This window comes from Brachyhypopomus gauderio, unplaced genomic scaffold, assembly GCF_052324685.1.
Source record: "Brachyhypopomus gauderio isolate BG-103 unplaced genomic scaffold, BGAUD_0.2 sc101, whole genome shotgun sequence".
NCBI classification, from domain to species: Eukaryota; Metazoa; Chordata; class Actinopteri; order Gymnotiformes; family Hypopomidae; genus Brachyhypopomus; species Brachyhypopomus gauderio.
In genome coordinates this window covers 1-16,984 of record NW_027506922.1, presented here as the reverse complement: position 1 = coordinate 16,984, position 16,984 = coordinate 1, and the positions used below count along the sequence as shown (strand labels likewise).

At 41.0% G+C, this 16,984-nt stretch overlaps 1 long non-coding RNA gene across 1 annotated transcript; it reads right to left on the bottom strand.

Annotated features, from left to right (window-relative positions):
- Positions 1–12,897: 12,897 nt before the first annotated feature.
- Positions 12,898–15,095, bottom strand: LOC143497171 (uncharacterized). Its single transcript, XR_013125725.1, has 3 exons — positions 14,811–15,095; positions 14,558–14,614; positions 12,898–14,166 (listed from the first exon to the last, which is right to left on the bottom strand). It is a non-coding gene; the product is annotated as an uncharacterized LOC143497171 (long non-coding RNA).
- Between the last annotated feature and the right edge of the window lie 1,889 nt (positions 15,096–16,984).

Genomic DNA, 16,984 nt, shown 5'->3' with positions numbered 1-16,984 from the left:
CCTGGTAGGAGACCTCATCCATGTATTATATGATGTTTCCAACAAGCAGGTCCTTAGATAATGGCAGTAATCTATGCAGTTAGTCCATTATAAACGTCCAGATCTGTCACTTCAGCACATGCTTTCTGAAGTCACACAAACACAAACACACATATCTATCTATCTACCAACATAACTACTTACCTGCCTCCAACTATTTGCTTACCTCCTGTCCAGATGTGGCTTGTAACAAATTAGGTCATACCAAATGGTGAGAAGCCTCAGGCTTTAGCCAAACAAGGCGTGCTGGCATGAGGTTCTCCGTGTCCTGGTAGGAGACCTCATCCATGTATCATATGATGTTTCCAACAAGCAGGTAGTTAGATAATGGCAGTAATCTATGCAGTTAGGCCCTTATAAAGATCCAGATCGGTCAGTTCAGCACATGCTTTCTGAAGTCACAAAAACACAAACACACATATCTATCTTTCTACCAACATAACTACCTACCTGCCTCTATATACTTGCTTACCTCCTGTCCAGATGTGGCTTGTAACAAATTAGGTCATACCAAATGGCGAGAAGCCTCAGGCTTTAGCCAAACAAGGCGTGCTGGCATGAGGTTCTCCGTGTCCTGGTAGGAGACCTCATCCATGTATTATATGATGTTTCCAACAAGCAGGTCCTTAGATAATGGCAGTAATCTATGCAGTTAGTCCATTATAAACGTCCAGATCTGTCACTTCAGCACATGCTTTCTGAAGTCACACAAACACAAACACACATATCTATCTATCTACCAACATAACTACCTACCTGCCTCCATATACTTGCTTACCTCCTGTCCAGATGTGGCTTGTAACAAATTAGGTCATACCAAATGGTGAGAAGCCTCAGGCTTTAGCCAAACAAGGCGTGCTGGCATGAGGTTCTCCGTGTCCTGGTAGGAGACCTCATCCATGTATTATATGATGTTTCCAACAAGCAGGTCCTTAGATAATGGCAGTAATCTATGCAGTTAGTCCATTATAAACGTCCAGATCTGTCACTTCAGCACATGCTTTCTGATGTCACACAAACACAAACACACATATCTATCTATCTACCAACATAACTACCTACCTGCCTCCAACTATTTGCTTACCTCCTGTCCAGATGTGGATTGTAACAAATTAGGTCATACCAAATGGTGAGAAGCCTCAGGCTTTAGCCAAACAAGGCGTGCTGGCATGAGGTTCTCCGTGTCCTGGTAGGAGACCTCATCCATGTATCATATGATGTTTCCAACAAGCAGGTCCTTAGATAATGGCAGTAATCTATGCAGTTAGGCCCTTATAAAGATCCAGATCGGTCAGTTCAGCACATGCTTTCTGATGTCACACAAACGCAAACACACATATCTATCTATCTTTCTACCAACATAACTACCTACCTGCCTCCATCTATTTGCTTACCTCCTGTCCAGATGTGGCTTGTAACAAATTAGGTCATATCAAATGGTGAGAAGCCTCAGGCTTTAGCCAAACAAGGCGTGCTGGCATGAGGTTCTCCGTGTCCTTGTAGGAGACCTCATCCATGTATCATATGATGTTTCCAACAAGCAGGTACTTAGATAATGGCAGTAATCTATGCAGTTAGTCCATTATAAACGTCCAGATCTGTCACTTCAGCACATGCTTTCTGATGTCACACAAACACAAACACACATATCTATCTATCTATCTATCTATCTATCTATCTATCTATCTATCTATCTATCTATCTATCTATCTATCTATCTATCTATCTATCTATCTATCTATCTATCTATCTATCTATCTATCTATCAACATAACTACCTACCTGCCTCCATCTATTTGCTTACCTCCTGTCCAGATGTGGCTTGTAACAAATTAGGTCATACCAAATGGTGAGAAGCCTCATAAGTTATGCTGGAAACCACACATAAATAATGTAAAAACTAAAATGTCCAGAACTATTGCAATACTGCATAAAACCAAACATATTTCAAATCAAAATTCACTATTTATACTCTACTGTTCTTTCATAATTCCATACATGACCTATTGTGTGGAGATATGGGGAAACACATATAAAACTAACACACATCCAATTTTCATGCTACAGAAAAAAGCAATACGAATTATCAACCAAGCCGACTTTTATGATTCAACAAACTGTTTCTTAAAGTACATGCTCTGAAATTTAATGATTTAGTCGACTTACACATTGCACAGATAATGTATAGGGTACAAAACAATTCACTGCCTAACTGTATTCAGAGGCTATTTGAAATTAGAGACAATAAATATGAGCTTATAGGGCAGGGGTGGACTGGCATACATTACTAGAGTAAAATAATGAACTCCTATAAACCTGAACAGTGATTATATATGTGGTTTTTTGTTTGTTTTATTTAGTTCTTGACTTTGCTTTGGCATATAGAATGTGAGATAATATAAAAGGGTAGGCAAAATAAGTTAAAGCTTCAGTCTATATCTTATCGGTTTAAATTTATTTTGCTGACATGTTTATTAACAGCAAACTGTTGTTGTTTTTCTGTTTATATATTTATTCTTTTTGTTTATGTCATATAACTGAAATAACCTTCCAATTCAATTCTAATTGAATTCACATCGGATTTAGGTAAATATATGTGTTTAAACAGTCTTACCAGGAATGAACTTGTGCCATCTCTGGTCAATATTGTAGTGGACGCAGTTGTTTCCACACGGGAATATGACTGTTTGATCATCAGATTATTTGTACGAACGCCAAATATGAAGTGGGACTGTGTGCCACAACTGCAGCCATAGCTAACTAGCTAACTTTGCAGTCTGAAAAGAAACGATAAAATACACTTTCACTACAAACAACTGCTACACCGTAAAAACAACTAACGATACATTTCAAATATTTCGTAGGGCACGAAAATGTCAGTGCGAAAAAATGACAAAATAAATCGTTCGGCTTGATTGGTGAGTTTTCCAGTAATGAAGCTGGGTATCCTGATCGCTAAGAAACTACTAGTTACCTAATTTAACGACAGCTAAATTGACAAGTTACTATCAAAATGTGTAGTTAACACAGATATACATGTGTACATATGAATATTGGTGACCTTGTTTGTTTTTGAGTGAATGATATTGTTAGATACGTTATAGCGCATATATGATTCACCTAACTAGCGAACTTATCTCGCTAAATCAGGCCACACCTCTAGCGTCCATTCTGTTTACAGTAACCAAGGTGTTACCACGGCAACCACCTCAAGGTCACTGGGCAATACTCACGTGGACTCACTACGTAATCCATCGTGTAGCGCGTGAGAGACGTTCCACAAACACCCTGGCCGATAACTGAAAACCCGCTAAGTAGAAACGGTACATTTATTTAAGTATTCATACACTATATTAAGGCTTTATAAACCCACCCCACAGTTTTACGCTACATAAACCTTTCCCATTCCCTTAATAACCATTCTCACACTGTTATGTGCCTGTAGGGTCGCCACCTTTCACAAATCAAAATGACGGAGGCCACCACAGGCCGTGACCAACAAGTTATGTTGTTTTTTTGTAAAGGGGTGATCAAGAAAGAAATTTTTCATGAATAAAATTAAATACTTTTTAATTTTTTTACTTAAAAAAGAAAGTGAAATGAACTTTTAAAATATAAACTAAAGAAGTTGAGAGCTGAATTTAACGGTATATAACTTTTATTTTTAAAAAACTGTGTAAATGTGTGTGTCGTGGAAATTTCCTGAAAATAGATGAGGACTCAGACGTGGTTAAAAGAGAGTTTTATTAAATAAGTAAAAGCGTGAGAGTCTCGTCTAGAACAAGGACTCTGAGGAGAGAGGGCAGTCCAATCTCCTTTATTCCGTTGTCATCACATCTTCACAGTACATTTGGGCAATATAAACATGCATTAAATGTTGTGCTGGAGTTCTTGGGAGATGGCAGCGTTGGCATTACTGGAAGATATTGATAATGGCCAAATTCGCCGAGAGCGCGTTTTCCGTGACCATTATGATTTTTTTGGCCCATGATGATAACTGGCTTATAAGCCATTTATATATTTCAGATTTCCAAGAACTGTCCTCTTGTGCTGAGTTGGGTCCAGTTTTGGAGAGAGAAACGCGAGGAGTCGCGCATTGCCAGTTCCTTTACAGGTCTGACAACGCTCGGCTTCCTGGCGACTGGCTCGTTTCAAAGAGAACTGCCAGCCCGGCCGGGGATATCCCAGTCATCTCTGAGCCGGACCATGCCAGCTGTTTTGGATGGGATCATCTGCATGTCAGCTAGGTATGTAAAGTTCCCATATGAAGCGGTTGACCAGGCAAACATTAAAGCGCAATTTGCAGCGATAACCGGTTTCACTAATGTAATCGGAGCGATCGACTGCACATTTACAAAGGCACCATCTGAGGAGGAATTTGTTTATGTGAATAAAAAGCTCTTAAATTCCATAAATGTGCAAATAATCTGTGATGCAAAAATGTGCCTTACTAATGTAGTGGCACGTTGGCCTGGATCAACCCAATGATTCGTACATCCTTACAAACAGCAGAAATTTAAACTTCCCAGAGTCCCAGAACTGAATGCCAATTGCATGGCCTTGCCTTGCGCACGTCCTTTCCATTGACTCATAATCAGGTCGTAATCTGGTGCACTTTTTTTCCAAAAGAATGAGATTGTTCTATCTTTAAATATTCTATCTCTCAGGTTCTGTGGGATCCTGTGTACATTTTATTGTGAAAAGTGGAATCCTGTGGGCACTGTATTTTGAATAGTTTGATCCTGTGAGCATTTTAAATAGTGGAATCCTGTGCGCATTTTGTTTTATTTTGAGATGTGGGATCCTGTGGTCATTTTATTGTGAATAGTGGGATCCGGTGGGCACTGTATTTTGAATAGTTGGATCCTGTGAGCACTTACTTTTAAATTGTGGGATCCTGTGGGCATTTTATTGTGAGTAGTGGAATCCTGTTGCATTTTAGTTTGATTTGTGGCATCTTGTGGGCACTTAATTTTGTGTGCATTTTGTTTTTTGAATAATTTGTAATTTAAATTTCTTTATACTTATCATAGTGTTGTCCGTTGGATAATAGGACTGAAAATTGTTTGCACTTTATGGTACAGGTTGTGACTGTCCTTGTGCTGTGAGGAAGTATGTTCCTGAGCTCAGCTGATCTTTTTGCAAGTGTGGATGTGCACTTAAATACACTTTGAAATCGATTAAAACAACTTGTGCTGAATTTGGTTCATGATTCATCCATGCATTAAATAACTGAAAATAACTAAGTAACTTTTACTCAAATTACATTTTAAATGAAGTAATTTTGCACTTTTACTCGAGTAAATTTTGAGATGGGTAATTTTACTTTTACTCTGAGTAGATTTTAGGCAAAGTAATGATACTTTTACTCAATTACAATTTTTCAGTACTCTTTCTGTAGTAGTTCAGAGTATTTGAATAACTACGGTTGAGGCTGTCTACTACAGTGATTACGGTACTGTGAGTGTGTACGGCAGTGTGTATGAAAGCGCGTCAGAAGTAAAGGAGTGAAGTTGGAATCTTTGTCTCGGCTCCTCATTTTCTCAAGCGAAATATCCAGTAGCGATACTACAGTGGCGACGAAGGTACTAAGTGAAAGAATCCACGACGGTGAAACGTGTTGAACTCTTTCGTTAGTCGAACTGCATCGGTGTGTGCGTTTTCACGGCAAGTACACAAATATAAGGCTTGCGGAAGCGAACTCACCTTGCTTGGCAGGGGGTAGTGCGCCATCTGGGGTCAGCGAAGACTGCATTTTTTTTTTGTTGTTGCAAAGTGAATGAAACGCAGCAAGAAAAAAAAAAACGGAAACGGCGGATTCTGTTGGATTAGAGTAATTCAGAAGCATTGACTGAAATAAATACCTGATTGAAATGGCGTATATTGGAAGAGTTCCGGAATTTGACTGTAAGAAAGAAGAATTTGACGCATATTTGGAACGATTTGAGAGATGGCTGGCCGCTAATGACATTGATTCCGAAAAGAAGGCTGATGTATTCCTCAGCGTGCTAGGTCCAACGGAATATGGACTGTTGAAAAATTTGATAGCACCACAGAAAGTGGTAGATGAGACATACGAAAATCTCACAAACGCCTTGTCACTGCATTTCAAGCCAAAGCCTATCCTGATAGCAGAACGGTTCCGATTCTATAAGAGACAGCAACAGCACGGTGAACCTGTTTCTGACTACATACTTGCATTGAAGAAATTAGCAAGCACCTGTGAGTTTGGACAGTTTCTGAGTGATGCACTGCGTGATCAGTTTGTCTGTGGTCTCTCAGGGGAAAAGTATCACAAAAGACTGTTGTCAGAAAAAGACTTAACTTTCAAAAAAGCTTGTGACATTGCTCTGGCATTGGAATTGGCATACAAAGACACAAAAGAAATGAAAGAACATGCTGAAAAGCCCAAGGAAACAGTACACAAAGTCTTCAACACTGCAAAGGAAAAGCGACCATACAAAAAAGGTAAAAGGTCAGGGAACACTCAACAGGATGTTTCCAGAGGTGGACAACGTACTGAGAGGAAACAGCATTGCTATCGATGTGGAAAAGACAATCATCAGCCAAATGACTGCTACTACCGCTCTGAAACCTGCCACAAATGTGGAAAAATGGGACACTTACAAAGAATGTGTAAAGGCAAGCAAATAAGGGACAAAACACACATGGTCACAGACACAAGAAAACAGGATGACTCTGACGATGGTGATGATGTACGACTGTCCTTGTTCACAGTCTACACTGCGCAAGGTAGTACGGACGGTATTTTTGTGACGATGGATTTGTCTGGGATACCAGTGAACATGCAAGTGGATACAGGAGCTTCTGTGTCACTGATTCCAGAATCGCTATATAAAGGACAACTGAAAAATTGCCCTTTGAAACCTACTGCAATTTACCTGTCTTCATACACAGGAGAACCCATACCTGTACATGGGACGATAGAGGTTCCAGTGAAGTACAACAACAAGGAGTGGAAGCTACCGCTGGTGGTGGTCAAAGGCAGCAACCCATCATTGCTGGGGAGGAATTGGCTGCAGAAAATAAAGCTGAACTGGGGAGAGATCTTCAGTCTGCAGAAAAAGGAACCACTCACACTGGAAGGTATGTTTGAAAACCACAAAGATTTGTTCAAAGATGGTTATGGGAAGATTAAAGATTTCCAAGCAAAGATTAGAGTGCAGAAGGATGCCAAACCTATCTTTCACAAGCCACGTCCTGTACCGTACGCTTTAAGGGAAGCTGTTGATAAAGAGCTTGAACGACTACAGAAAAACGGAATTATCTCACCAGTAAAAAGGAGTGAATGGGCGGCGCCCTTGGTAGTGGTACCAAAACGAGATAAAGAAGTGAGGTTATGCGGAGATTACAAAGTGACTGTGAATAGATGCATACTTCCAGAGGAGTATCCCCTCCCAAATGTAGAAGATCTATTCGCTACACTGGCTGGTGGGACAGTTTTTAGTAAATTAGACTTGTCCTTTGCCTACCAACAGCTAACCCTTGATCCTGAGTCAGAACAGTATTTGACGATCAACACTCACAAGGGCCTATTTAGGTACCATCGTCTGGCTTATGGAGTTTCCACGGCTCCAGCTGTGTTTCAACACACGATGGACCAGATACTGCATGGCATGGAGAAAGTTGTGTGCTTCTTGGACGATATTCTAGTCACAGCACCTACCAAAGAAAAACATCTGGAAATATTAGATGAGGTGATGGACAGACTGGAAAAGCATGGAATAAAGATCAAACAAACAAAGTGTGCATTCCTGCAAGACTCAGTGGAGTACCTAGGGTACCGAATTGATGCACAAGGTCTCCATCCAACGAGTAACAAAGTGGAAGCCATAGTAAACGCACCAGCACCACAGAATGTGACTGAGTTAAGGTCATTTCTGGGATTGCTAAACTACTATGGGAAATTTGTGGCAAATCTATCCACACTATTGCACCCACTGCATCAGTTGTTACACGCGGACACACTTTGGACTTGGTCTCAACAGTGTGATGATGCATTTAAGGCATGCAAACAGCGTCTTCTAAACAGCAAGTGTCTTATACACTATGATCCAGAGAAGCCTCTCAGGCTCGCATGTGATGCTAGTCCTTATGGGGTTGGAGCAGTAATTTCACACGTGTTACCCTCCGGGGAGGAACAACCCATCGCTTTCGCATCAAGGACTCTGTCATCGCCTGAGCAGAATTATGCTCAAATTGAAAAGGAAGCATTGAGCATAATCTTTGGCGTCAAGAAATTCCACAAATACCTGTATGGAAGGAAATTTGTGCTTTTGACGGATCACAAACCTCTGTTGACTATATTGGGTCCAAAGTCTGCAGTACCAACACTTGCAGCTCTGCGTATGCAGCGCTGGGCCTTAATCCTGTTGGCCTATGATTACGACATCCAGTACAGACGTTCCAGTGATCATGCAAATGCAGACGCCTTATCACGTCTTCCTTATGAACGGCACACGCATGATGACACGGATGACAAGGGAGTATTCTGTGTTTCCCATGTGGATGAGTTGCCTATTACTGCTAAGGATATAGCAGAGGAGACTAGACTTGATCCAATCCTTTCCAAAGTTCTGGACCTGACGTTGTCAGGCTGGCCAAGGTACGTACCAAACCCAGACCTGAAACCCTTCTACATGAGAAAGGACCACTTGTCCACGGACCAGGGTTGTGCTCTCTGGGGGTCAAGGGTCATCATTCCACCGAAATTCAGAAAACGGCTGTTGTCTGATATTCATGAGGGACACCCTGGCATAACACGTATGAAGGCATTAGCTAGGAATTTCCTATGGTGGCCTGGATTAGATCAGGAGATTGAGGACTATGTTGGTCAGTGCACAGCGTGCGAAATCACTCTTAACAGGCCTGCTGTAGCACCTCTCCATCCATGGTCATGGACAACGGTTCCGTGGGAAAGGATACATGTCGATTTTGCGGAAATCAACAAACAGCACTACCTGGTGGTCGTTGATGTCTATTCCAAATGGTTGGAAGTTCTGCCTACACAGTTGACAACTGCAGAAAAGACCACTAACCTGCTCAGAAACCTTTTTGCAGCCTATGGTTTACCCAAAGTGCTAGTATCGGACAATGGTCCACCTTTCACATCTAGGGAGTTTGAGCAGTTTCTCAAGAGGAATGGTATTCATCATGTACTTACACCACCTTATCACCCTGCGTCAAACGGGGCAGCAGAACGAGCTGTACAGACATTCAAGAAAGCCTGGACACGCCTTGAGGCTCAATCGGTGTTGCCCCAACAACGGCTTGCTCGATTTCTGTTTACATACAGGAATACACCTCACACAGTCACCGAACGCACTCCAGCGGAACTGTTTCTCAACAGACAACCACGCATGCGCCTGTCATTACTGAAGCCTGATCTGTCTCAAGTTGTAGCCAAGCATCAGTTGCAGCAGAAGAAGGCTCATGACAAGCGGACAAGGCCTCTCCGGATGTTTAATCTGGGAGAGAGGGTGTTAGTTAGAGATTTCAGACATCCGAAGAACCTGTGGGTTCCAGGGACAATTCTAAAATGCAGAGGACCTCTGACTTATGATGTAAAAGTTGGACATCGCAAAGTCAAAGTGCATGTGGATGGCCTGCGTGCATCCAAGGCACCCTGTCCAAATAGAGAGGAGGACAGCGAGTTCCTTGACTATGCAATCACATCTGAAGATCAAGCAGAAAGCGCTGAACCAGCAGATGCTTCTGCTAATCCATTCCAGGAAGTGCAGCCTGAGCGTCGCTATCCTGAAAGACAACGTAGGGCACCAACAAGACTGAATCTGTAAAAGTTATATAGTGAAAAATTCTTAAGTAAATACGGTGGTACTATTACTGTTATGTTCATGAAGTTCTAGTGTATAAAGGAACAGTATAAGAGTACTGTAGTGTTTAAGTTTGGAAAATGTGTTACTACTATCTAGTAGTCGGTTTTGAATGGGTTATTATTTAGAAGGGAGGAGTGTAGTAGTTCAGAGTATTTGAATAACTACGGTTGAGGCTGTCTACTACAGTGATTACGGTACTGTGAGTGTGTACGGCAGTGTGTATGAAAGCGCGTCAGAAGTAAAGGAGTGAAGTTGGAATCTTTGTCTCGGCTCCTCATTTTCTCAAGCGAAATATCCAGTAGCGATACTACACTTTCCACCTCTGGTCTGGACCCTTTTAGGGTTGCTCAAGCACCCCTAATGAGAGCTTTTACCCTAGAGCCATCACTGCACTAAATACATGTAAATAACTGCAAAAATGTAAATCCCCAAGCCATGTGAAATATAACCCATGTAAATAATTCCCACGTGCAATATGTGCAATATTTGTAATATGTGCAATACTTGTAACATACATTGTAATATAGCTTGTGCAATATTCAAAATATCACGCAAGCAATCTACGAACCATGTATATGTGGCACTACCTCAACTTATAGATTTATGTTTTATGTTGTGTGTGTATTTACTGTACTGGCAAACACCTTGGATGAGAATCAAATTTCATTGTAATGTAAATTATAATGACAATAAAGGCGATTCTGAAGTCTTTTTTAATCGACGTTTGTTTCTAATAAGCTGAATAAATGTTCAAATCATTGAAAATATATAATTTAAATATAGAGTTTAACAAAACAACCCCCACTCCTTACTAAGAAACATGTGCAGTATGTTTTAGAAATAGTGACGTGTTTGGCAGGTTGCTCCAACTTCACCATATACAATTCTGATGCCCTCTGCATCAACTTTTCCACTGAGAAAGTAATTATAAGCATCTAAATTGCAGTAAGCTTTCACTGCCTCTCTGGTGTAAACACACTCTTTCAGCAACATAGTAATGATACACATCTGGGTTTGTCACTTCAGATAAACATTTGGAAACAGTGGGGAAAATGCCTTAAATTCTTCATGTCTGAGACTCAGTTTTGTTTTCTTTCATCTCTGTGATCTCTTATCACATCTGTCTTTCCATTTAGTACAATCTTAATGATGCATAAGAACAATCAGACCATCTTGTTGATTCAAAAGCTTTATTAGCATTAGAACTTCACATTAAATATTAAATACATGAAATTACAACATCTTAAATATCTTTTAAAGACAACCAGATCATACAGAATTCAGAAACAATGACAAATACAGTTTGAGCTGAGCCAATACAACACTGCCAGCTAACACACTTCAGAAACCGGCCATCCATGAACCCACCTACACTCTCACAACACTCCCGTTAAATGCTTCAACACTAAAAGAAAACAAAACAGGTATTTCCCCGATATACCCTTCAATAACTAAGGGATCATTTAAACACAAGATCCTCTCTGACTGAGGAAAAAAGACAAATCAGGTAGGGGTTGTTTAAGTGCATTACTGCCAGTCAAATTACTGGAGCAATTTGATATTCAGTGCCTGTACTTTTGGTGAAAGCTTGGTTGAGTCCAGGTCCATCAGGATTTTCTGGTACACCTCGAATGTACGCATGCTTTTTGGATAACTCAAGTTGAGTGTGTAGATCAGCCCATAAAGCATCACACATGTATGGCTGACACTCTGCAGGTTATGGAGAACTTCCACACCTTCCAGCACAACACCAACATCAGCAAAGCGTCCATTACCATCAGGACCATGACCCTCTGCTCGGCAACATCTGCCTCAGCCTCTCTGGATTCAATGTCCTGGAACAGAAAGAACAGGATGATGAGCTGTGTGACCCTAACCTGGACCACCAAAATCTAAGCAGCTCATCCTTAGGCCAACTGAATGTTAATTTGAAGATATTTCTTTAAAGCAGTGGTGTGCACAGACATTTTGGGGGGCAAGTACTCGGGGGGGTTGAAGGGCACTGTTTAGCGCACGTGGTACACCTAATTATAAAAAAAATTACAAGCACATGTTGAATGAAATTTGACATTTTATTTGTAACATTCTCTAAACGTGAGTTTTCAACGGAGAAAAGTCACGCAGCCAACTTATAAAATTCATATCCAATATTAACTATATACAGTAATTTTTAAGTCCTTCAGTTAACTTCTGTTTACCCTCCACTGTCTGCAGGCCTTGTTGCATATATTTTGCAATTAGTAAATCAATATAGGCCTACAATTAAGACAGTAAAAAGACCAAAAAGAACAAGAAGGAGTTATAGGCTACTGAGTGTTGTCATTACATGAATGCAGATGGGCATTTTTCACAGGTAATGGGGAACTTCCAGTTTCTTCTTTCACAAATGAATGTGTTAATTTATGTTGTCTAACAAAACCTATACAACAGAAAATGTTCAGCTTAACACATAGATCTGCAAACTCTACCTTAATTATTTGTATGTGGTCGTCCTCACGACCAGTCAGCAAAAAATGCTTAGTAGTTTGGTGCTGTATGAGACATTTTACTGCACAACAAAATGGTTTCACGTTGGTCTTAGAGGGCAAACGGTACGATTTGACTTGATGTGTATGTGACTTGGCTGGTGGGGCACGGGAGAAGAAGTCTATCTGTGACTTGCGTGCTGTGCTGAAGACGTTTCCTTCCACTCGCTGAACTGAACTGCTGCTGCAGCGCATCTGGTGTTAAAGGAAGAGAGAGGTCGGGTGTGTGCGAGGTGGTGGCTCATTTCAGGGCATTGTTTTTAATCGCTCAGGTTTTCAAAAGATCATTTCAAACCGACCTCAGTAAAATGAAAACCGAAGTTTCTAAAGGGCACTTTCATTGATAAAGGGCAGAGTTGGCACCACCTGATGTCTATGTGTGCACGCCACTGCTTTAAAGCACTGCATATATGCGTTCATGAGAATGAGATGGATGCATGTTCAAGGTAACAATGACCTTAAGACCTTTGATCACCTCCTAAAAGCCTGGGGAAAAAAAGAGTCGTCATAAGGATGCATTGTGTGTTTTTGTTAACATGAGATTATATACAGTCTTCTCTTAAATTGTGGACTTTTCAATCAAGATGACAACAACAATTAAAAACTCTGACAATTATCCTTTACAGTAGACTTGTTCTCACGTGTTTAAGGGTTGATCCACCACTGGGGGTAAGGCGTTGTGCTTCTTTAAGACAGAGGGATTTCTGGGGAGACTGCAGAGCCTGCTCTTTTCCTAATGAAGCCTTTGACCTGCTAAAGAAATGCAGTTAACTACACACCAACTAAAAATACATCTAACAATACAGAACCAGGAACCCTCCCACTGATTTTATTCAGATCAGCGATGTAAATACGTAGCTAGTAGCTGCTGTAAGAGCCAAATAAGAAACTGTTCATTGGTGCAGGGAAAACGAATTGAAGAAAAGGAGGCAAACCTCTCCAACCACCTCTCCCTCTCTTCTACAGTCTTCCTTCTCTACTCACCTCTTCTCTCTCCTAAGCTCTTGTAGGGGTAAGGTTTATTCTCCTTCTTACTCTCATCACTGGAATAATAGACTTGATGCACAGGCTCCACTACATCCTGACAGGAAGACCTTCATTTCCTGCGTATACTATAAGTTTAAGTGATTAATCAGGTGTGCAGTACTACTCTTGAATATTTTGCACTTTTCTGCCAAGGTGACAATAAATAATCTGACAATTATCATATGAAGGAGTAGTGTTGTTCTCACATGTTTGAGTTGAGCCTGGGCACCTGATAAATCACTTAAAACAGTAGTATGGTAGAGGAAATAAAGATGCAGTCTTCCAGTCAGGAAGTGGTAGAGTGTGTGCATCATACCCGTTATGTCTAAAGCTGACTCACATTGTGTTTTGTCCAGTTTTTGCAAATTGGTCACAAAACTTTACCTTGTGACGTAATAAACAAGAGAGCAGCATTGAAAAGCTGAAATGATTCAACTTTTCAGCACCCGTAAAGAAGTGAGCTGTCTTGTCTTGGCCTAAGAGAGGACAGTAGGAGTGAGAGGAAGGTTGGAGGGAGGATGATAAAGAAGAGAAAGAACCAACCTTTCCCTAACCTTCCCATATCTCTCCCTTTACTCCTCGACTGTTGGAAACACCCCCTTCTAGTCAATATTCAGCCCCAAGAGCAAAAATAATTCATGCTTCCAACTACACTGCTTTATGACTTACCTCTTGACATCTGGCTTTGGCTTTTCTGACTGCCTCAGATCCTCAGCTGCCTTTTCACAGAGAAAAACACTAATTATCCCATTGTTTTTCTCCATGAACAGCAATGCTAAACATACTACAAGAAAGACAGCAATGACATATTTGTAAATTACATTGTAGAAGGAACAAAATTGAGAATAACCCATTACGACCAAATTTGTCACCTTTTTAAATTCCCATGCAAAATTGTGTGAAGGTACACTGGTGGGAGAGGAGTGAGTATGAGAGAAAGAAAGATACAGAGAAGACAGTAGGGGACAACAGTGAAAAGAGCAGGATGGAGAGAAAAAGAGACTGAGAGGAGATTAGATGAAGACAAAGTATGAGAGGGAGACGGTGTGAAATGGACAACTGCTAATCAGGCTTGTATTGGTTATAGTTTCAGTTAACATGTCCACGTACTTGCCATATGTTCAAAGAAGACAAGAAGGCTTCCTTCTGTGTGATGTTCTCAAGGTGCTGAGAACACACACACACACACACACACACACACACACACACACACACACACACACACACACACACAAACACTAGAATCCAGCTGATCAGAACCAAGAATCAAAATGACTTGACATTCTTTGAAAGGCATTTCTTACTTAACACTTCCAAATCATGCTGCTGGGTCATAAGAAATATGAAGTGCCTGTGTCCTCACCTTGTTGTTTTGGTGAGAATTGTCATCCTTTGCATAGTAAAGGAGTTTAGGTTTAGGTGCCCCAACCTGGCCCACTTTATCCTCAGGTTCCTCTGGACCAAGTGGATTTACTTCCTACAAAGCGACAGCACTACCACCACTTTACTTTTGGGAATTTCTCATTATAAACAAACAACCCATTGGACTTAATGATAAACTACTGGTGGTCAAGGTCAATGTGTTCTCATGTCTATCCCATTCTCATGAACGGCACGTTACCCTGCACATCTGGATGGAAATTACATCTGGCACAAAAGACAGTAGGCTGACATACCACGTATTCTTTAACCAGTGTGACCAGGTCTTCATTTAGGTAGATGCTCAGACAACTCAGCACACAATCACGCCTCACACTGATGTCTTCATTCTGGGAAAACAAACAAACACATATGATTCATGCTTGTTAATGTCAGAGACTCACTAAAACACAGGTGCTGAGGCTAACAAAGTCAGTGACATTTCCCTAGTGGACCACCCCATCTGTAAAACACTCCAACAAAGTTATTTGTACTCACGACTAAGCTTGTGAAGCACATTGACACCCCCCCAAAAAAGACATTTTTATATTGCAGATTTGCACGAATCACAGAAATTCCATATTGTACATTCACACCACAGAATTTTGTCAAAATGTAATGAGTTTGCACCTACCAAAACACCTCCATGGCACGAGTTCTCAAGTTCACCTTTAAATAAGCAGACAGCGCCTAACTTATTACAAAATGAATATGCTAAATGTTGTGGTCAAAGAGAATGCTTTCTGGCTTGCTTTGCAACTGATATAACTAGTAATTTTAACCTGCATGAAAACCAACCGCAATAGGTTAGTTTAATCCAGTATCAAACTGTATTACCAAACTAGCTAAGATGTCGTGAAAAAGCAAGTTTGTTCGCTGTGATGTTGGCATGTGTTGGTATTGTCTTGTCCAGCAACATGACCGACATAAAACTACTTAAAATAATCAAGAACTATATAAATGCATTTATATTGATGTGATGTGATATAAACTGCACGATTACGACACATTTTAAAGTAATAAAACAGGATGTCTCGGTCTGCTTACCGTGGCATGGACGACTGCTACTCACATGAACCTGCCTGCTGGAGAGCAGCGCATTTCATTTCTCATAACTTCAATGAAAACCAGTTACATACATTTTATATAACAGAACCTTGTTTGATTTACAACTGTAATTATTTCAACTGTGTAGGTATAAATTAACTAATTACATTCAATACATTTTAGAATTGATTAGATTATGTAGATAATAGACTGGAGACACTCATTGGCATAAGAGGTTAAGCACTTGTTGGGAATTTTCTTCTCCGACCCAGACGGGCCCCAACACCGCCCCGATGAACCGACTGGTTTTTGACTGAGTGGTCCAAGCAAAGTCTTGACAACAAAAGTTCTTTTAAAATGATTTATATAGAATATTAATGAATGCAATATAATAGAAGTGTCACGGTATGGCGGCCCCCTACTGGTCGCCCCCGTCTACAGCAGCAGCTTGTCCTGTGGGTGTGGCGTTGTGTTCGTCCCTCAGGTGGGCGGAGCCCGCGATCCGTCTCACCTGAGGGTCGTTTGTTCGTCTATATATGTCTTGTCTTTGTACCAGTTGACTGCTGGTTATTATATCCTTAATTCGGATCAGTTCACGGGTTTTGGTTTGCGCACTTTACATATTAAACCATCCTATTTCCCTGAGACTTGGCGTGATCGCTTCCATTTATTTTCGCTCACCCTGCCCGTCACAGAATAACCAGCCACCTTCGGAAGCCGCCAGTCTCTTTTGCTTTTTCCTTCGTTCGTGGTCATGTCTCGTGGTAAGTGTTTGTCTGCGTGGTGTTTTGTGTGAAGAGCTTCGCCGTGCTTATGTGTTTTGTGTATGTGTGTAGCACGGCGAGGACCAGGGCAGTCTGCCCTGGGAAAGCTCTTCTTGTACATTGTTTGTCTGTCTGAAGAGTTTCGCCGTGCGTTAGTGTTGTGAGTGGCACGGCGAAGACCGGGGCGTCTTCCCCGGGAAACTCTTCATGTTGTGTGAGTGTAAAGTGTGTACGTGTGAACGGGCGTCTGGATCAGTGTGCGTGCTCGTGGTGTTGAATGTTCAATGTTTTGTGTAAAGCGCGGAAG